Source organism: Balaenoptera ricei, chromosome 5 (genome assembly GCF_028023285.1).
Source record: "Balaenoptera ricei isolate mBalRic1 chromosome 5, mBalRic1.hap2, whole genome shotgun sequence".
Lineage (NCBI taxonomy): Eukaryota > Metazoa > Chordata > Mammalia > Artiodactyla > Balaenopteridae > Balaenoptera > Balaenoptera ricei.
The window spans coordinates 24,510,840-24,532,841 of record NC_082643.1 but is presented as its reverse complement, the minus strand read 5'-3'; the positions used below and the strand labels follow the sequence as shown (position 1 = coordinate 24,532,841).

At 42.6% G+C, this 22,002-nt stretch overlaps 1 long non-coding RNA gene across 2 annotated transcripts; it reads right to left on the bottom strand.

Annotated features, from left to right (window-relative positions):
• Positions 1-3,733: 3,733 nt before the first annotated feature.
• On the bottom strand, positions 3,734-21,764 carry LOC132366355 (uncharacterized). Of its 2 annotated transcripts, XR_009503427.1 has the most exons (4): positions 21,677-21,764; positions 21,159-21,243; positions 5,978-6,141; positions 3,734-4,010 (listed from the first exon to the last, which is right to left on the bottom strand). It is a non-coding gene; the product is annotated as an uncharacterized LOC132366355 (long non-coding RNA). The 2 variants fall into 2 exon arrangements; XR_009503426.1 differs by lacking the exon at positions 5,978-6,141.
• Between the last annotated feature and the right edge of the window lie 238 nt (positions 21,765-22,002).

Here is a 22,002-nt window from a genome sequence, read left to right as displayed (position 1 = left end):
CTCTCCTCTTCTCTCTCTGCTGTACTGTCCCTCACCATGACCCTTGATGGTGGCCACGGTTACTCTCGTTCCCCAAGCCCCACTAGCACAAAGTTGTTATGTGTAACAGACGTTTACCAACTATTCGCAGATAAAAGAGGAGACATAGCAGAGCATAAGGCTAGAAATAACTTAAAACTGAACATCACCTATGAAGTCTTAGAGTCCTTAATAGGAATTTCTCAAGGACCAGTTTTCCCCTTGGGTCCTGACTCTGCCAGTTTTGTTCAGGTCACCTCTCTCTACAGAGACCCTTCTCTACCTTGCTTCCTCTTTGGGACATCTGGTCCCCCAACCTCCCTTTATTGCAAGCGTCCGGGATAATGCTCTTAAATTCACATACAGGGAACACACATTCAGTGGTGCAGTCCTTTCACAACTCTTGCCACCACGGGGGTCCCACCTTTTATTTCCAAAAGGCCTGTCAAGGTATTTTCCTAAAGAAAAGAGCCATCAACCTCTAAGAGGAATTCTGCCCCTTCCCCAAAATACAAAATTGCAACAGGCATGGCATTATTCTAATAAAGCAAATGTTTCACTTTCCTGTTATTACCCAAGTTAAAATGACATCATGCAAACCACAATGTTTAAAATCTGAAAAGCACTTTTCTAATTCAAATATAAGAGGAGAGAAATTGTATGTACAATCGCACAACCCAGTCTAATAAGGAGATGATCCAAGAACCAAAGATCCATTTGTCTGCAAGGCCCCAGGGATGCAGACTTGGGGAAAGTGGGTTGTGACTAAATGCACTGCTCAGTTGAATGCATGCTTAAATTAATGAATGAAATGTGCATAGTTGTATATGACATCATGACTTATAATAACAAATATACGTTTGGTCTTCTGGCATAGGGCTCCTAAAACCCTTGGAATTTCCTAAGCGATAAGAGAATGAGAGCATCTTTTGTTATAATATTTAGTCTTTGGCGTTGGTTCCTGAAATAGCTCCAGAGCCATTGGAGCTATTGGTGACCTATTGGAGGTTGGTGACCTTCTGGGCTGGTGAACATATGGCGGTGCAGGGAGAATGGCTCCAGGCCCCTTCCTATATACTTTGCCCTATGCATCTTTTCCATCTGGCTGCTCCTGACATATCTTTTTATAATAAACTGGTAACCTAGTAAGTAAACTGTTTTCCTGAGTTCTGTGAGCTGCTCTAGCAAATTAATGGAACTGGAGGAGGAGATCGTGGGAACCTCCGACTTACCGTTGGTAGGCCAAAAGCACAGGTGACAATCTGGACTTGCAATTGGCATCTGGGGATGGGGACAGTCTTGTGGGACTGAGCCCTTACCTGTGGAATCTGATACCAGCTCTAGGTAGGGAGTGTCAGAACTGAACTAAATTGTAGGACACCCAGCTGGTGTTGCAGAATTGGTCAGCATGGGAATAAGCCCACATCTTGTGTCAGAAGTGTGAAAATAGAGAACCACAGGAACAGGTTTTCCTTTACAGTGTAATGCAAGGAGGTGCTTGGTAGGCACTTTTTAGCCATCTCAATAAAATCATTTCAGAACTGTGGTGGAACCCAAGCGGGGAATAAGAAGGGGATGAAGGGGAATAAGAAAATGGATAAAACAAGTGTGACTCTCTTTTTCTAGAAGCTAAATGTGAAAAGGAGAACGACAGTGTAGTAGCCACTTAGTTCCAGCACTCCTCAGGATACTCTGCTCCGCAGTCTAGGTATTTTACACTCATGGTATCTTGAGGAGACTCTAACAAAGGGCACCTCCCAAGCATCCAGTTCTTTACATGCCCCCCACGTATGCCTAGGGCAGTGCCAACTATGCCCTTTCCTGAGTGAATATTTTGATAAGAGTCTTGGGGAGAGAAGTAAAAAGGACAGGCCTGCTAAAGTGAAAAGAAGAGGAGAGAGATGTGTTATGGACTGAATTGTACGTCCCCCAAATCCATATGTGGAAGCACTAACCACGCAATGTGACTAAATTTGGAGATAGGCCCTCTAAGTAGGCAACTAGGTTAAGTGAGGTCATAAGGGTGGGGCCCTAATCCAATAGGACTTGTGTCCTCATAAGAAGAGGAAGAGGCAGGAGGAGTTGACAGGCACAGAGGTGAGGCCATGTGAGGACACAAGAGCAGGTGGGTGTCTGCAAGCCAGGAAGAAAGGCCTCACCAGAAACCAACCCTGCCAGCATCTTGATCTTGAACTTCAAGCCTCCAGGTTCATGAGAAAATTCATCTCAGTTGTTTAAGTCACCCAGCCTGTGGTACGGTTGTTATGGCAGCCCAAGCAGACTAACACAGGGGAAAAAAAATTAATAATAATAAATATATATAATAATAAGGGGGGAGGTTTGTCTAGGATGCTGAACCTAGATTTCTCTTCATAATTTTGCAAAGGTCTGGCTCTAGTGGTGTAAAGGGAGAGGGAAAGGGAGAGAGGAGGAACGTGACAGTGGCGGATTTGTCACACAACAAGACACTGGCTCTCACCTGGCCAGCTCATGCACCTCCCCAGTCCCCGTTTGCTGTTCCCCATTCCCTGGATCTCTGGGGCTGGCTGTCAGACTACGGCAAATACTCTGCCTCCAGCAAAAGCAATTGTTTGAGTTGGGAGCCCTCTGCCTTCACCTTGGGTCACTTTATAGACCTCTCAAAGGTTTGCTTAGTTTTTAAACATCCCAGTTTAGATAACTAAAGTTCTGTGGTGGGAGGTGTGGGTTTTGTTCTTTTGTTTTGTTTTGTTTTGTTTTGTTTTTTTCCTTCTGATTTATGCCAGGATCAAAAGCAGCTTCCCTGGGACTTCCCTGGTGGCGCAGTGGTTTAGAATCCACCTGCCAATGCAGGGGACATGGGTTCGAACCCTGGTCCGGGAAGATCCCACATGCTGCGGAGTAACTAAGCCCGTGCGCCACAACTACTGAGCCTGCAGGCCACAACTACTGAAGCCCACACACCTAGAGCCTGTGCTCCGCAACAAGAGAAGCCACAGCAATGAGAAGCCCGCGCACTGCAACGAAGAGCGGCCCTCGCTCGCCTCAACTAGAGAAAGCCCACGTGCAGCAACGAAGACCCAACACAGCCAAAAATAAAAATAAATAAATAAATGTATAGAGTCTTTCCTGTGGTTATCGACCCATTGAGAGCCGCTCTGCAGCCAAAGGCCTCGCTGTGCTCCAGGGAATGCCTGAGATTAGGGAGGATTCCGCAAGAGGCTTGAAGAGCCGCACACGGGCGTGGGGACGTTGCATCTCTCTTTGCAAGCACATAATGGACCCAAAGTGGTGGACCGCTCACAAATTCGTTCCCCCCTCCTTTCATTTCTAACCTTAGCGGGAGAACTGCATTAATTACTTAAACAGTTGAGCGACTCAGAGGCTTCTTTTCAGCTGCAACGCTCACGTGGCTGCCTCTTTTATGGCCGGCAGGTCCCTGATGCCAAGGGTGGGCGACGGAGGGAGGCCTTACTAGGAGCACTTGTTTAAACAAGGCCAATTTCAAGCCTACTTTGCATGCAAATACTTACAAGAGCATCCCGGCTCGTTCCTTAAAATTAGATGGAATAAAGACACTTTGGAGGGATATGGCTTGGTTTGTTTCCAATCTTTTCCTCTTATGGCTAAAACTAGTTTCTCCAGATCATGCTTTGGTTTTGCTGTGTTGAGAGTTTATATCACAAGGAAAATAACTTTGTTCTTCAGGACCAACAGTTTAAAATGGGAACCATTTAATTTATTTTGGGGCGGGGGGCGGTTTGTTTGTTTGGTTGGTTGGGTGGGGTTTTTTTGGCCTCGAGGAGGCTTCTGGGCGTGGAGTCTTAACTGGACTGCCAGGGTATTCCCGGGAACCATTTAATGTTGTTGTTCTTGTTTTAAATTTATTTAGAATAGTGTCTTTTAAATGGGTCTCTTAAAACCGTTTGCCTTGGAAATGTTATGTTTATGTGCACAATTCCAGGCTCCCTGGGCTTCTTTCTTCATCATCAGGGTATCTTGCTTGCAGAGACCTGCAGGAGGTAAATGTGGTCTTAGCATTTCTGTGTCTGGTCAGGTACCTGCCATGCACATGGTAAGCACTCATTAAATAATTTCCTTGGTGAATTATTTATGGTGTGGTCGCATTAATCTTTTATCTTAGACTAATTCATACTCTAAAATGTTGGTTTGGCCATTTTTGTAAATCATTTTCACAAATAGGTGTTTTCTCTGGATTCATTGGGTTATTAGCAGTTCAACCAAAAAGTGTTACCACGTGCTAGATGACGTTCTTCTCTGGTTAACTTAGTTTTTTTATTAATTTAATATCCATGAATGTTACCAAGATTGCCAGTCTACATATAGTTCTTCTGGTAACAATTCTCAAACTCTAAAGAATGGTGAAAAAAGCACAGCTTTGTTGTTGTTGTTGGGTTTTTTTTTGGTCTCTGGAGCTCAAAAAGATTTTTATGGTTGAAATGGAAGATGGTAAGCAGCCCTATTTACAGTAGCCAAGATATGGAAGGAACCTTATTGTCCATCAACAGATGAATGGATAAAGAAAATGTTGTACATATACACAATGGAATACTACTCAGCCATAAAAAAGGATGAAATAATGCCATTTGCAACAACATGGATGGACCCAGAGATTATCATACTAAGTGAAGTAAGTCAGAAAGAGAAAAACAAATATCATATATCACTTTTATGTGGAATCTAAAAAATAAAACAAACTAGTGAATATAACAAACAAGAAACAGACTCACAGATATAGAGACCAAACTAATGGTTACCACTGGGGAGAGGGAGGGGAGAGGCAACATAGGGATAAGGGATTAAGAGGCACAAACTACTATGTATAAAATAAACAAGCTACAAGGATACTTTGTACAGCACAGGGGAAATAGCCAATATTTTATAACTATAAATAGAACATAACCTTTAAAATTGTGAATCACTGTGTTTTACACCTAAAACTTACATAATGTTGTAATCAACTCTACCTCGGTAAAAAATAATTCTTAAAAAAAAACCCAGAAAAATAAAGGAATGGTAAGAGGCAACCACAGAGTGGACAAAAGGAGTCCTGGGGACTGCCCTTTGTTCTTTTACTCATACATCGACACAGGCATTTATTGGGATTCAGCCCTGCCTTAAGAAGCCCACAGTCTAGGGATACAAATGAGCTAGTGATTACAGGGTAAAGTGATAATGATGGATGTTTTCATAGCTTATTTATTTATTTTGGCCATGCTGTGAGGCTTATAGGATCTTAGTTCCCCAACCAGGGATTGAACCCAGGCCCTTGGCAGTGAAAACCCAGAGTCCTAACCACTGGACTGCCAGGGAATTCTCACCTTTTTAATTTATTAAATGTCACCATCTGGTTGGCCCAGGAGCATCTTACAAATGAGATGGGCTGTGGCAGACATTGGTTGGTACTCAACTGAGCCAATTTTTTTCCCTTTTCCATTATGGTTTTTTACAGGATATTGAATATAGTTTCTTGTGCTGTACAGTAGGACCTTATTGTTTATCCATTCTATATATAATAGTTTGCATCTGCTAATCCCAAACTCCCACTCCATCCTTCTCCCACACCCCTCTCCCTTGGCAACCACAAGTCTGTTCTCTATGTCTGTGAGTCTGTTTCTGTTTTGTAAATAAGTTCATTTGTGTCATATTTTAGATTCCACATATAAGTGAGATCATATGGTATCTGTCTTTCTCTTTCTGACCTACTTCACTTAGTATGATAATCTCTAGGTCCATCCATGTTGCTGCAAATGGCATTATTTCATTCTTTTTGAGGCTGAGTAATTACTGCATTGTATATAGGTACCACCTCTTCTTTATCCAGTCATCTGTCGATGGACATTTAGGTTGCTTCCATGTCTTGGCTATTGTGAATAGTGCTGCCATGAACATTGGGGTGCATGTGTCTTTCAGCTGAGCCAACCTTAAGCACCAGAGCCCTTGGTCCTGGTGGCCTCACCCCTTGTTCAGAGCAGGAGGCAGGTCAGCTGAGCCATGGTGCTGTAGGATGTGTGGTGACCAGGACTGGGTATACAGGAGCTACACAGCCTCCCACAGTGCCTTAGCCACACTCTCATGCCTGGCCTTGGCTAGGCTTCCAGGAACAGCTGTCTCCTTACCATTCTGAGAAAAAGAAAAAAAGGGAGGAGTGAGGCAGATTATCTAAAAGGTCACTAGCAAAAGCTTCTTCGTCCTTTGGAACAGTTCAGCCTTGATCAGTGCTGCGTGCTCGGTCACCAGTTATGTGGAAGAAGCACAGCCATGGCAGACAATGGAGGTGGGAAGAAAGCCAGCCCTTCTGGCAGGACTTCTAATGCTCAAAGACAAGAGTGGCCATACCCCCCTGCAGGAACCCCACAGTTAGAGGCATTGAAGCCTTCCAGTAAATCCATCTTGGAAGGCAATTCATCTTGGCCAAGTCCCTGAAAGGTAGGCCTATGGGAAGTTACAATTGTTGGTGCAGCAGTAAAGACCTGGCTTAAGCTGACTAGGACAGCCGTGGGCTTGTTATCTTAACCACAGACACTTTGTCCCAAGCGAATGTTATCAGCTCTTCAGAAAACCTTTTGAGAGAATCAGGCGAATCAAGCCCAAGCTGCCCTCCCTCTCTGTGTGCCCTTGTCTGGTTTCCCATGAAAGAAATGAAACCAGCAGCAGCATGGAGAGAAAAGACTCCGCACGAGCTGCTTTTCTCCATCCCATGCCACTCCATCCTTCTCCCCGCTCCATCACCCTGAAGAAGTCTCCTTCTGGAATAAACTGCCTTTCATCCCTGTCACCTTCAATATGGCTCTAGGAATGTCCTTCTCTAGGACCTGTGGACCATCTCTTTGAAAGGTAATCATCAGAGGAGACAACTTCTCTATCTCTCAGCCTCTGAGGGAGGGTAGAAGCGTAACATTAGAGAACACCTTGCCCCCAGTTGTAAAGCTAACTTCTGCCATAAAGACAGGAGAGGGACTTCCCTGGTGGCGCAGTGGTTTAGAATCCACCTGCCAATGCAGGGGACATGAGTTCGAACCCTGGTCCGGGAAGATCCCACATGCTGCGGAGTAACTAAGCCCGTGCACCACAACTACTGAGCCTGCGCTCTAGAGCCCACAAGCCACAACTACTGAGCCTGCGTGCTGCAACTACTGAAGCCCATGCACCTAGAGCCTGTTCTCTGCAACAAGAGAAGCCACTGCAATGAGAAACCCGCGCACAAGGAAGAGTAGCCCCTGCTCGCCGCAACTAGAGAAAGCCCATGCGCAGTAACGAAGACCCAATGCAGCCAGAAATAATAAATAAATAAAATAAATAAATTTATATATATATATATATATAAAAAGACAGGAGAGGTTTATGAGCAAACACAGATGGCCTTTGACAGCACCCTAACACCGCCCAGTAGTTTTCCACTAGCTCACCCCAGCATTTAAAAACCCTTCCACCCTCTGATCCAGGGGAGTTAAGTTCAGACTGAGTTCTGGCCTGTCTCTCTTATGGCAATAGCCTTGAATGAAGCTTTCCTTGCCTGTTTAACTTTGCAGGGTGCAATCTTTGCTTTGACATGCCCCTGCTCACGCCTCCAAAAGCTTCTCATTCCATTGCAGCAGTGGCTCTCAAACTAGTATGTTTCTGAATCACCTGGAGGGCTTGTTAGAAGTACAGTTGCTGGGACTTCCCTGGTGGTCCAGTGGTTAAGAATCCGCCTTCCAATGCAGGGGATGTGGATTCAACCCCTGGTAGGGGAACTAACATCCCACGTGCCACAGGGCAACTAAGCCACGTGAGCCACAACTACTGAGCCCACGCTCCACAACTAGAGAGCCTGCACGCTGCAACTACAGAGCCCATGCACTCTGGAGCCTGTGTGCCACGACTAGAGAGCCTGTGCACTGCAACTACTGAGCCCACACACCACAACTAGAGAGAGAAGCCCGCGCACTGCAACAAAGAGCCCATGCACCACAACGAAAGATCCCTAGTGCCGCTGCAACTAAGACCCAATGCAGGGCTTCCCTGGTGGCGCAGTGGTTGAGAGTCTGCCTGCCGATGCAGGGGACACGGGTTCGAGCCCTGGTCTGGGAAGATCCCACATGCCACGGAGCAGCTGGGCCCGTGAGCCACAACTACTGAGCATGCGCGTCTGGAGCCTGTGCCCCGCAACGGGAGGGGCCGCGATGGTGAGGGGCCCGCGCACCGCGATGAAGAGCGGTCCCCGCACCGCGATGAACAGTGGTCCCCACTTGCCGCAACTAGAGAAAGCCCTCGCACGAACCGAAGACCCAACACAGCCAAAAATAATAAAATAAATAAATAAAAACATAATTTGCAAAATATAATTAAAAAAAAAAAAAAAAAGACCCAATGCAGCCATAAATAAATAAATAAATATTTTTAAAAAAGAACACAGTTGCTAAAGCAGTAGGCCTGGGTCAGGGCTTGACATGTTCCAACAAGTTTCCAGATAAGACATGGCTGGTACAGAGACCATACTTTTTAGCTTGTTTTTTGCACAGACTATCTTAACCCTCTAAGAGCCCTGGAGTTCATGGTGGCCCCAGTATACTGTCCTGTAATAAGGTCATTTCCAGAGTTGATGGAGATGTTTTCTTTCCCACAATCTTCTCCCTCTCTCTCTTTTTAATACTTGTTCCCCCTGTACTCTCTGGCTTTTTCCCCTCCCTTTCCTTCCCTCTCCTTTGACTCCCAGGTCACAGTAATTCTCTTCCAATTAGCCTTCCCCTTCTGGAAAAAAAAAAAAAGAAGTAGCCTGCTGCTACTTAGGATAGCCGTTAATCTTTCCACGTTTGAGGCTATAGTTGTTTTTGGTTGCTTTTTAACCAACAAATCCTTCTTGGAGCCCCCTTGGCACTTTGCTTCCCTGGGGATGGGGGAGGGGGCTTCCCTCATACTCCCTGGTTACCTAGCAACTTGTCTCCTTTCTGACAAGTCACCGCCCCTGCGGAGAAGCCAGCTGATGTGCACACAACAAAGGGAAAGTGACACCACTGCTCCGCTTCCCCTCTTCGAAGGCCTCCCTGTTCATTAGCGCTGTGATAAGTGACTTGCTATGGGCAGGCCCCACTGATGCCCTCTTTGATTAAGCCAGCCGCACTGCCCCTCCCAGGGATCTTGGAGTGATGGCAGCTTGTCAAGTTCCCGAGATGCTGAGTAGGTACTGGGAATTTCAGATTTAACCCCTAATTATATCCAGCCCATCACCTTTGTAATAGGAGCCATAATAGCCTTTTCATTGTTGTCTTCAAGTCGGTGGGGCCGTGTGGAAAACTATATCCATATTCATGCCCGTGTTTCCTATCTATTGCTACTACATCCTCTCTCCTTACACTTCAGAATGAAAGGGGCTTTGCTTTTCTCCTGCAAAAGCCTTTATGAAAGAAGCTGTTTGTTCTATACCCTTCAAGCCCCCGCCCCCATCATCTTTGTTTCTTCTTTACACATTGATGAATTAACCGCTTTGGGCCCAGGGTTGGTAACTGATTTTAATTTATCACAGAAGACAGAGATGCCCCCAGGTAGCGCTCGTAGAGTGGAAAGTTGGTTGATCCTGGACCAACTGAGGAAAGAGGGTTTCTCAATCTCACTTTCTGTAATCCTGAAAAAGACAGTAGAATAGGGAAAAAAAGGACAAAGATAGAAAGAGAAAAAACAAATTCCACTCTGAAAAAAAAAGAGACATTCATAGCAGTAATACTTGTAACAGAGAAAAGTGGTAAATTACCCAGATGTCCAATAGATGAATGCCCATACAGTCAGTATAGTAACACAACAGAAGATTATTAGATTGATTTTATAAATGGTAGGCTATTTATATGGGTCATACCAGTCTTAGAGATAAATATATATTACATATTTAAATATGCATAATGCATGCCACATATAAATATATGTGATGTGTTCATATACACAGTAATTCAGGGGAAAAGAATCCAAGAGAGTTTGAACAACTGGTTAGATACATGCAAAAACACATGTAACTTTTCAGAAAAATTAGAAGACTATGTGAAAAGATATGAAGGCACAGTCCAATTCCGTAGCCAATAGCCACATGTAGCTAGTGGGGTGGAGTACTGGAAATGTAGTACTAGTGGCTAGTGTAGTACAAATGGCTAGTGTGAGCTGACATGTGTCATAAGTGTAAAACTGGATTCAAAGACTTAATATGAAAAAATATATAAAATAGCTCATCAAAAATTTTATGTTGATTACCTGTTGAAATGGTTGTATTTTTAAAACACTGGGTTAAATAACGTATTATTAAAATGAATTCCGGGCTTCCCTGGTGGCGCAGCGCTTCAGAATCCGCCTGCTAATGCAGGGGACACCGGTTCGAGCCCTGGTCGGGGAAAATCCCACATGCCGTGGAGCAACTAAGCCCGTGCACCACAACTACTGAGCCTGCACTCTAGAGCCTGTGAGCCACAACTACTCAAGCCCACGCACCTAGAGCCCGTGCTCCGCAACAAGAGAAGCCACCGCAATGAAAAGCCCGCACACCGCAACGAAGAGTAGCCCCCGCTCACCACAACTAGAGAAAGCCCGCGCGCAACAACAAAGACCCAACACAGCCAAAAGTAATTTAAATAAATTAATTAAAATAATAATAATAATAAAAATAATAAAATGAATTCCACTCGTTTCTTTCTACTTAATGTGGTTACCAGAAAATTTTAAATTACGTATGTGGCTCACATTTGTGGCTTGCATTATATTTCTATTGGACAGTGTTAAGTTTAGAGTTTAATGTTTATTAGGTCCTCTTTCTATAAAATTGCTAAATTTCTTGTTCTGTTTATATTTATAAGGTGTATGAAGTCTGGATAGAAGGAATTTGAAAGCAATATTTCCACAAAGACCAGTTCTACAGCTGGCTTTCTACATTCTATACTAGACTTTAGGCAGATAATGGAAATTGTGACTTCCCTGGGAGGATAGAAGGAGGCCTGGAGAGGAAAGGAGGAAGGCCACCTACTTCAGAGGTGATAGGGTCATTGAGACAACTAAATGTTGGAAATACAAGTAGATGGTCTCCTTCTAAGATGTCACTTGTCATTTTGGAGAAGGCTTCCTTCCCAAACCAGCTCTTTCCTGCGGGCCTGTCAGCTTGACCTCTTGGAGTTGAGAAATGTCTTTCTATCCACTGTCCTCAGAGGAAGAACATATTCATTAAGCTACGAGTCAACTACATAACTTGGTGTGCAATTCATGATTTTTGTCATTTATGTGTTTGATTTCATTGTTAGAATTCTTTACTTCTAGACAGTCTGTTGACCACAGATTTTAATGGGGGAAGGGGGCTTTGGGGGTGGTGAGCAGAGCACCACTGGTGCTGAAGATGTGACCGAGGCATGGGAGTGCCCCAGGGAATGGGGACACAGCAGAGAAATGAGACACTTACCTACCTAACCAAACTTTAGCTACAGCAACTCATGGGTGTGTGACCAGGATGTTCTAGTGGCCAGAATTTTCCGAGCATGTGCTCTAACTAACCATTTGGGAGAGGAGATGATAGACAAAACTAAGTGTATTCTGCATTTCAGAGACTGTCCCAGAGGGGACAGCACCCCTCCCTGATTTATGGAGACTGATTTAACAATAGGAGTAACATTATCCAAGGGGCTGATTGAATCAGCCCAAACACCACCTCCCCAGGGGGGACAGCACCTATGTATGCAACTGTGTATGGAATATGGGTACACAAAGCAACTTTGTGTACACAATATATATACACAACTGTGTATATAATGTGTGTTCGCAAAGGAATTTGTGTACACAATGCATATACACAACTGTATACATACTATGTGTCCACAAAAAATTTGAGTACACAATGATTATACACAACAGGGTACATACTATTTCCACAGAGGAACTTTGGGTACACAATACATATACACAACGGTGGACATACTATGTTTCCCCAAAAGAACTTTGTGTACACAATGCATATACACAACTGAGTACCCCAGGGGGATGCCAGGGCCACCCCTCGGGGATACCCTGCCCCCACCCCCCACGGGGAACAGCACCTCTCCTGGGCTGGGCCCCCATTGATTCAATCTGCCTTCTTAAATATGGTGACCCTAATTAAAGTAATCATCCTCTTTAATGGGTGTCAGGAGACTTACTAAGGCCGATTGATTTAATGGGACTCAGGAAACCTAAGGTGTTTGGTTGGTTTAATGAAAGTCAGGAGATTTAAGAAGAACAATTGATTTAAAGGGGTTAACAATATTTAAGTGAGCTGATTTAATCAATGGGAGTCACGCGATACAATGGGCCTGATTGAATCATTGGTAACTCCACCATTTAAGGGCACTGATTGAATCAAAGCAATCACGTGATTTAAGGGGGCTTATTGTTTTAAGGGCTGTTGGGGGATTAAGAAGGGCGATTGATTTAATGGGGTTCAGGAGAATTAAGAAGGCAGAATGACTTAATGAGTGTCTAGAGAGTTAAGAAGGCAGATTGATTTGGGGGGTCAGGAAACCTAAGGAGTTTGATTGGAATAATGGGTGTCAGGAGATTTAAGGAGGATGATTGATTTAATGGGGGTTGGGATGTTTAACGGGCCTGATTTAATCAATTGGAGTCATGTGATTTGGGGGTTGTTTAATACATGGGAGTCACGTGATAAAAGGGTGCTGAATAATTCTTATATTCAGGCCTGATCCTACTGGTGGCTGCCTTGGGGGCCACATTCATTAACATGGATGGAAAAATGCCCCCCAAAGTAATCCATGGTCACAGAATCTCATTAAACTTGGAAGAACTACTTTTTTCTCCAAGAGAAAAAAAATCGAAGTATAACATTTCTTCTTAAGAAAGAGAAATTGTTATTCAACTGCTACATCCCACCTGTTCAATAAATATTCACTGAACTTCATAGGTACCATTCAGCCATTAAATAAATACTAAGGCCTCACTATGTAGAATATTGTGTAGTTGAGATCCTAGACTTTAAAGACTGCCTGGATTCGAATCCTGTCTCTACTACTTCCTATCAGGATGACCCTGGGCAAATTATTTAATCTCTCTGAGCCTCTTTCTTCATCTGTAAAGTGGAATAAAAGAATAGTGTTGTTGTGACAATTACATGAGTTAATACAATTAAATGAGCTTTAAAATACATGAAAAATACTTAGTACATGAAAAACACAGGCACAGAGTGGATGATGCATAAGTATTTGCTGCTATATGCTGGCCAGTGTGCGATAGGAATAACAAAGATAAACACAACACAATATTGGCCCTCAAGGGTATTCCATCTGATGGCCTGTGAAACACATTGTTTCATTTAACCTTCATAATCAGCCCATGAGTTGGTATTGTTAATCTGAGACTCAGGCAGACTAAGTTACCTGCCTGAGTGCACACAAATAATAAATGACAGGTGTGATTTAGAACTGGTTATTCTGACCCTAAATCCAGGGCTCTTTGCTCAATAGTATGCTGTCTTTCTAGTCTTTCAGAGGCAAAGTCTTAGCTCAGCCCATGAAGCAGAGGCTCTACCCCCAATAGCATTACAGAGATACTTTCTTTGCAGCAATATTAGGGTGTCTGGGGAACCAAGTAACAGAAAGTCCTGACTGAATTTGGCTTACACATTAAAAAAAATTAATTATCTCACATTTTTAAAAGCCTCAATGTAGGTTGCTTCAGGGTTTGATGGTTTCGTGATATCATGAAGGACCCAGGTTCACTCCATCTCTCTGCTCTCACTGTCAAGGAGAATAGGATGACCATGGCTGGCTCAGCAAAATGATGATCTATCCCCCCATATAGGAAATAGGGTGACCTTCACAGAGCATATTAGGGTGGACACAGCCACAGAATCAGCTTCTGCCGTTGGTTGCCTAGGCCGTCAACAGTGTCTGCTACAAGTGACACCAAGTGTCATCAAGTAGCATTCCTTTTACAACTAATAGAGTCCTCATCTCAATTTAGAAGGAAAATCCAAAATCAAAGTAGACTATAGATAAGTTAAATGGGGGTGTCTGCCATAGTGATGAGAATTTTAGTTTTGCCAAAACCCTTTATATTTTGAGAGCTTGGTTGTGGTCATGAGAACATCTAAGTTGTTCTAACCAGTTCAAATTTATAAAAACATTATTTGTGGACTTCCCTGGTGGTGCAGTGGTTAGGAATCTCCCTGCCAATACAGGGGACACGGCTTCGAGCCCTGGTCCGGGAAGATCCCACATGCCACGGAGCAACTAAGCCCGTGCGCCACACCTACTGAGTCCATGTGCTGCAACTACTGAAGCCCGCACGCCTCGAGCCTGTGCTCTGCAACAAGAGAAGACACCGCAATGAGAAGCCCCGGCAATGAGAAGCCCGCACACCACAAGGAAGAGTAGCCCCTGCTCGCCGCAACTAGAGAAAGCCGGCGCACAGCAACAAAGACCTAGCCAAAAATTAAAAAAAAAAAAAAAAAGAAAAGAAACCCATTATTTGTGACTTTTAGGGAAGTGCTTTTTTTTTTAAACCACAAAAAAGAGGGTAGAACAGCAAGGACCTACTGTATAGCACAGGGAACTATATTCAAGATCTCGTAATAACCTATAATGGAAAAGAATCTGAAAAAGAATAGATATATATATATGTATAACTGAATCACTTTGCTGTTCACTTGAAACTAACATGCCATTGTAAATCAACCATATTTCAATTTTTTAAAAATTTAAAATTTAAAAAAGAGGGTAGAAGATAGTACAATATTCAAAGCGATGTGTAGCAGCCAAAGGGAAATGTAATCTTTCCTAGGAGACAAGATTTTATAGCATTCCTGGATCTTTTTTGTATCTGATTGTTGAGGTCTTGACAGCTTTTCAATTGAGGAATACGGTCATGTCTGTTAAACTAATTGTAGCTCTTCACTCCACTATATAATTTTACATTTCAGCTTCAAATAGAATGGCTTCAATAAACATAAAGCAGACTGACACATTCCAGATTTCTGCAGTTTACTTTACACCAAGAAATTACATTTAGAGATTTCCAGACACATGCTATAAACGAAAATTCAACAGGAAGTTTCTTTCACTTCCTCTAAATCTGACCTACATTTCAAAAATGTATGAGTGGGCTATAACCAGGAACTTCTCTTGCTGCCATTATTCATGCTGTGTTTTCTGAAGTATTTTTTTTCTTCTCAGTGACTCTAGTGGCCGTTGAGGGAACTGTAGACCTCGGGAGTCTTTATGCAGCCCTATGTGAAATGGCAAATGTTATCAATAGGGATGGCCAGATGATATAGCTCTGAGCTACCTACATCCATCAGATTAACCAGAAAAGTCAGACCTCTGTACTCTTTTTGTGGAATAGTTGAAACCTATGGCTTTTTCAGCTATCTAACCTTAGATATTTTTAATGTGAGCAGCCATTTGATGGCTACATCTTTCCCAACTCTATGCCACCCACCTATCTACTCCCACCTATCTACTCTAAAGGAATCGGTGTGGTGATGAATTAGATCCAGTTTGTGTACATTGCTAGCTTTTTAGAGAATGGTGCCATATAAATTCAAGACCTTGTTAAAAATGAGCTAAAGGGCTTCCCTGGTGGCGCAGTGGTTGAGAATCTGCCTGCCAATGCAGGGGACACGGGTTCGAGCTCTGGTCTGGGAAGATCCCACATGCCGCGGAGCAACTGGGCCCGTGAGCCACAACTACTGAGCCTGCGCGTCTGGAGCCCGTGCTCCGCAACAAGAGAGGCCGCGATAATAAGAGGCCCACGCACCGCGATGAAGAGTGGCCCCCACTTGCCGCAACTAGAGAAAGCCCTTGCACAGAAACGAAGACCCGACACAGCCATAAATAAATAAAAATAAATAAATAAATATTTAAAAAAAAAAAAAAATGAGCTAAAGCCCATAATATACCAACTTACATATATTTTATTGTACTCTAGGCTGCAATATAGACACAGAACATTCCCACACCTCCTCTACCTGCCATCGTAAGAGTTCTGGAATTCAGTCCAGGAGTCTGGTGTGGCCCCTAGATGGATGTGTGTGTCTTTGTGCCTGGAAAAATATGTGCTTCACAGAAGCCTTTCTCTCCATTTTAGAGTGACATCCATAAGATAGCTGGATAAGATGCTTACAGCAGAGCAACTGCTGTCCTCTGCCTCCACATAAAATGCCAGGAGACGTGGAGGAAAGCGGGCAGCCCAGTTAAGTAATAATGTGTTAATTCAGTTTAAAGATGTGAAGCTACGAGCAACTGGGTACAGAGTGAAGAAGCTTTAGGCACTTCAATCTTTAGCAGGGATTTAAAAGTCAAATGCATCGAGGGATCAGACAGATAACGTAAATTGTCAAGTGGCTCTAGCCAATAGGAAGTGATAAGAACTGGGGTAAATTTTTTTTTTTTTTTTTTTACTGTTCCATCACCTTTTATTACAATCCTACCCTTGTGTTCCAGAATGAATGGCTATTTAATACACAACCCAAAGCACTCCTAAAATTGATCTTAACCTTCCCATTTCTTTCTCAGTATATTAAATCAAAAGGAAAAAAACTTCCAAAAAAGTCACCAGGTTTAGTACATCCCAGGAAGAGCAACTTTACTAAACAACAGGAGACAAAACATGTCAGGAATCTGACCAAATGCACAAAACAGCAGGTGAGATTCCTGATAGGAAGGAATGACTCCCAATGGAACATAAATAGATCCCCTCAAAGTATATATATTTCACATGAGTGTGTACATATATATGTAATATATTAAAAGAAATTTGGTTTCTACCACAAGAAGTTAGGGCATTCAAATTTTAAAAATTAAAAAAAAATTTTTTTAAACAGAAACACACAAAAAACACTGCGTATTCAAATAAAACATGCCCCCCAGTTACTACATATGATCTTATGTATCAATAGAAGAACATCCAGGGAGATGGTTGGTTTCTAAGGTGTCAGATGTTTCTGCTTAAAAGCCAGATAGCCAGACTCGACTTCAAATAGGTACGAAGTATTGCATGTGCTGAAACTAATACTTGGTCTTGGGTTAAATAACACATTGTCTGGGTATTTTCTCCCACAGGGCTCATCACATAACAACAACAGCAACAAAAATAACAATAACAATCACTGATACTCATATAGTCCTTACCATGTGCCAGGCACTTTTCTAAGCACTTTACATATATTAATTCATTTTTAATACACAAAACAACTTTCTAAAGTAGATACTACTATTATTCCATCTGACACATAAGGAAACAAAGGCCCAGAGTCAGGCTGTTAGGAAGTGGTAGAAGTTGGATTTGAACCAGGATAGAAGTTCACTCAATACTTCTCTACTAAACTCAATATGATTTGAGCTTCGGAAGGATTTCAGTGGCTTACTCCTGACCTGGAGATCGTAGTTATACCAATCCAATCACTTCATTGATTCAAAGTTTGAACTTCAAACTTTTCTTTAAAACACTTTTCAGGGACTTCCCTGGAGATCCAGTGGTTAAGACTCCATGCTCCCAATGCAGGGGGCACGGGTTCAATCCCTGGTGGAGGAACTAAGATCCTGCATGCTACACAGCGTGGCCAAAAAGTAAAAAATTAAAAAAATAAAAAATAAACACTTTTCATAGCAAGAAATGTATTTTACCTCTTCATCCAGTACACACATATGTGATGCAACACTCACCCTCACAGCACACAAGGCACTCTGGTCTGTTCGATTCTTTTCTGTTCTGTACCATTTTTGAAAAGTGCTCAACACAAACAATTAGATTGATTTCTGCAATTTGGAAATTACTAATAAAAGGATCTTTTCTCAGCCCAAATCCATATATGGTCAAATATTGATTGACATGGATGTACAGAAAAAAAAAAATCTTTATGAAAATTCTTGCCACTGCCTTGATTTTCACCTCCCAAAGACAGGCATCAGCGTACCAGCCAAAGAGTGAATTAGTGTCACTCTTTGCAAGCACAAACGCCTCTTTCACAATTGTTATAGTCAAAAAACAATTAGTGCACACACATACAGCACAAAAGTTAAACCATTTGTCTCTGCAGCCTAATCTTACATTACTATCCTCTATTCGAATACTGCCCAGTATATATCTAAGGCTCCTGAATAAAGAGAATCCACTCTTTCTTTTCTTCCCTTGGTTTCTTTCCTTCCTTCCTTCCTCCCTCCCTCCCTCCCTTCCTTCCTTCCTTCCTTCCTCCCTCCCTCCCTCCCTTCCTTCCTTCCTCCCTCCCTCCCTCCCTTCCCTTTTTCCTTTCTTGCCTTCCTCTTTCCTTTTCTCATCCTTTAATTCAACACACAAGTATCGAGCATCACCAAGACAAGGCACACACTCCGGCCTCACGGAATTTACAATCCCGTGAAGGATTGAAACAAACTGGATACTCAGCCCAGACATGTGTGTGTGGATGCAGTTTAATTCCTTCTTCTTTTGTGATAAGTGACCTACCGAAATATTTCTCAAATGCCGTTCAATAAATATTTTATGTTAAGACACCAGGCATCTAAAGTGAAAACAAAAACAAACAACCCTCAATACCTCTCATGTATTGTGCTGTTTTCACTGGAAAATGTTTGCCTGACAACCAAAGCCAGAGAGGAAACAGGTGTTTGGTTTTATTTTTCAGTAGCTTCTCTCCTGGTTCTCTATGTCAGTTGCCTGTGATGTGTATCTTGCCCCTGAGTTTTATAGATGTCCTTGCGATTGAGTCAACATACATACATAAATCAGATATACTGGTATTGGGGGGGGGATTCTGTTTTCATCTAATGTCCAAATAATTGAGGCTGAGCTATACGTTATTAGTTACACTTTCCAGTAACTTGATAATCTAAGTATGAGTCCTCTGCTGGATGAAAATTCCAAGGAGCCTACAGATGGTATAGTAAATACAATATCACCCTCTAGATAAGCGGTGGCAGATATTATTCTGGTTTAAATTTCACTGAGAAATGTTCACAAGTATAGAAAAAAGGGTTGGATAGGAATCCAAAGAACTCCCTCATTTCCTTGAATCTGTGCTCAACGCCACCCTCTCAGTGAAGCCCATACACCCACTCCTGGCCCCCATTACCTTTGCTCTATTTCCTTTTTTTTCATTGTACTTAATACCTTCCAACGTACTTTATGATTGATTGACTTATTTAATATGTTTAGTATGTTAATTGTTGGTTTTTTGTGTCTTGGCCCCCACTGGAAGGTAATCTCTAATAAGACAGAAAGTTTATCTGTTTTGCTTATTGATATACACTAAGCCCAATAAATGAACAAACACCTACTGATCGACTGATTGGATAAATTAAAGGAAGAATGCACCTATTGATTATTTATTATAATCCATAATGCAAAGTGTGGGCTTTGGAATCAAATTGCCTGTGTTCAACCCCCAGCAACTCTATTTTTTTTTAGGGTGTACCATGCAGCTTGCAGGATCTTAGTTCCCCTACCAGGGATCGAACCTGGGCACCTGGCAGTAAGAGCACTGAGTCCTAACCACTGGACTGCCAGGGAATTCGCTCCCAGCAACTTTATTTATTAACTGTTAGCCTAGGGCAAGTTACTTATTACTCCCGGTTTCCTCAACAATAATATTGGTAAGATAATAGTAATGCCTAGATCCCAAAGATGGTGTCGGAGTTAATCAGGATAATTTTCCCTATCCAGAATGTGCTAAATCCTCAACAAATGTTAGTTATTATTAGCGTGCACCTGGCATCTACACACACTGTATCTCATTCTAATACAGGATCCTGACACTGTACCTGTGGAGTTCCCCCAAGAATCATACAAAAACTCTTGGCCAATCTGAATATAACCCCCAATTGGAGGATCCTTGCTAAAACCCAAAGAGTCAAAGAACAGTCTTAGAAAAACAATGAATTTTGCTGGAAAATAGGAGGTATTGATTTTTCTTCCCTCCAAATAGCAACGAATGAATCGACTAATCATTTTCCCTGTATGCTACCACCCCAAATCAGGAGTTCCAAATTCCTGTAGAGACTGACAGAAATAAGATTGTGAATACAAGGATAAATTTTCTTAAAATAAAAATAAGTTGGGGCTTCCCTGGTGGCGCAGTGGTTGAGAATCTGCCTGCCAATGCAGGGGACACGGGTTCGATCCCTGGTCTGGGAAGATCCCACATGCCGCGGAGCAACTAGGCCCGTGAGCCACAATTACTGAGCCTGCGCGTCTGGAGCCTGTGCTCCGCAACAAGAGAGGCCGCGATAGTGAGAGGCCCGCGCACCGCGATGAAGAGTGACCCCCGCTTGCCGCAACTGGAGAAAGCCCTCGCACAGAAACGAAGACCCAACACAGCCAAAAATAAATAAAGTAATTAATTAATTAAAAAAAAACAAAACAAAAAACCACCCACCTTTAAAAAAAAAAAAAAAAAGTTGATCAAGAGCACATTCCAGGACTTCCCTGGTGGCGCAGTAGTTAAGAATCTGCCTGCCAATTCAGGGGACACGGGTTGAAGTCCTGGTCCAGGAAGATCCCACATGTCGTGGAGCAACTAAGCCTGTGTGCCACAACTACTGAGCCTGCACTCCAGAGCCTGCGAGCCAAAACTACTGAGCCCGCATGCCACAACTACTGAAGCTCGTGTGCCTAGAGCCCATGCTCTGCAACAAGAGAAGCCACCGCAATGAGAAGCCCACACATGGTAAGGAAAAGTAGCCCCCACTCGCCACAAATAGAGAAAGCCCACGTGCAGCAACAAAGACCCAACGCAGCCAGACAAATAAATAAATAAATAAGTATTAAAAAAAAAAGAGCACATTCCAGAAGTACTGTCCTTGAACGTCTCTATTTAAACAATTGATGAGAAAGTCACATGCACCCAGCTATTTTCATTCCCAATGGGCCAACACGTAGAGTACCAAATCCAAGTAGTGTTGCCAACTAAGAACATACTGAGTTCCAGGGGCAAATAAAATGTAAAGATTATAATCATTTATTAGCATGCTTAAGTGTCAGAAGTAAGAATTTATATTTTATTTTCTGTTGCCCATATTTAAAATTGCACATTAAACAGTCTAAATTCAGGGTTACCAGATAAATAACCTGCCCCAGTGCTTTAAAATTTGTGTATAAAATATGAACATGAGCCATTATCCTGGTGTTTTACTCCAGTCCCTACATCTACTTACCAAGAATTGGCTCCTCTGAGCGTGTGGTAAACCGTCCTGTGTTCCCCCGGGAGTGTGGATTATTGTGGCTTTGCAAAAGGTCAGCCTAGGGAAAAGGATACACACACTTTGACCCAGGAATCACATTTCTAGAATTTATTCTAGACATGTAATCTGAGATAGGCGCAATGAACTGCCCACAAGAATGTTCACTGGAACATTATGTATTGTAATTTGAAAATGGAGACAGACTATGTCTCAAAATTAGAGATTACATAGAATAGTGGTATATATCTGAGGTTATTCCAGAGGTCAGAAAACTGTTGCCCATGGACCAAATCCAGCCTGCCTGTTTTTGTAAATAAGGTTTTACTGGAGAACAGACACACCCACTCATTTATATATTATCTATGGCTGCTTTTACTACAACAGCAGCGTCGAGTGGTTGTGGTAGAAACTGTTATGCATTCATTTCCTGTTGCTTCTGTAACAAATGACCACAAATGAGTGGCTTAAACCATACAAATTTATTTTCTTACAGTTCTGAAAGTCAGAAGTCCTAAAATCAAGGTGTCGGCAGGACAGCATTCCTTCTGGAGGCCTTAGAGGAGAATCTGTTTCCTTGACTTTTCCAGCTTCTAGAGGTCATCTGTATTCCCTGGTTCATGGTTCCCTCTGCCATATTCAAAGCAAGCAGGGTAGCATTTTATCATCTCTCTCTCTGACTCTGACCCTTCTGTATCCCTCTTATAAGGGCCCTTCATTGAGTCCACCCAGATAATCCAGGATAATCTCCCATCTCAAGATCCTTAATTTAATCACAACTGCTAAATCTCTTTTGCCATAGAAAGTAACATAGTCACAG